The following is a 1067-nucleotide window of genomic DNA, read 5'->3' on the forward strand; positions in this document are numbered from 1 at the left end:
TTGGCCGATAGTCGTCTTCTTTTTCATGCTTTGTTTTTGTTGTCATATTTCTTTCTCCTTTATCTTCTGTGTTCGGTATTTTCAGGGGAACGGGGAATATTGTCTTTATTTTCCCCAGTCCACTAAGAAATGTGAGGTCCAGGGCCCTATTAGTGGACATTGCACCCACAAGCCTTACGTATGACGAACATGCAGACCATCAGCCTTGAGACAAACATGCAGACCACAAGCCTTGACAAACATGCAGCCTACAAGGCTTGTGACAAACACGCAGACCACAAGCCTTGTGACAAACACGCAGACCACAAGCCTTGTGGCAAACACGCAGACCACAAGCCTTGTGACAAACACGCAGCCTACAAGGCTTGTGACAAACACGCAGCCTACAAGGCTTGTGACAAACACGCAGACCACAAACCTTGTGACAAACATGCAGACCACCAGCCTTATGACAAACATGCAGACCACAAGCCTTGTGACAAACATGCAGACCACAAGCCTTGTGACAAACACGCAGACCACAAGCCTTGTGACAAACACGCAGACCACAAGCCTTGTGACAAACACGCAGACCACAAGCCTTGTGACAAACACGCAGACCACAAACAAGCCTTGTGACAAACATGCAGACCACAAGCCTCATGACAAACACGCAGACCAGACCACAAGCCTTATGACAAACACGCAGACCAGACCACAAGCCTTATGACAAACACGCAGACCACAAGCCTTGTGACAAACATGCAGCCTACAAGGCTTGTGACAAACACGCAGACCACAAGCCTCATGACAAACACGCAGACCAGACCACAAGCCTTATGACAAACACGCAGACCAGACCACAAGCCTTATGACAAACACGCAGACCACAAGCCTTGTGACAAACATGCAGCCTACAAGGCTTGTGACAAACACGCAGACCACAAACCTTGTGACAAACACGCAGACCACAAGCCTTGTGACAAACACGCAGACCACAAGCCTTATGACAAACACGCAGACCACCAGCCTTATGACAAACACGCAGACCACAAGCCTTGTGACAAACACGCAGACCACAAGCCTTG

The sequence above is a fragment of the Babylonia areolata genome, chromosome 2 (assembly GCF_041734735.1).
Source record: "Babylonia areolata isolate BAREFJ2019XMU chromosome 2, ASM4173473v1, whole genome shotgun sequence".
Taxonomy (NCBI): Eukaryota; Metazoa; Mollusca; class Gastropoda; order Neogastropoda; family Buccinidae; genus Babylonia; species Babylonia areolata.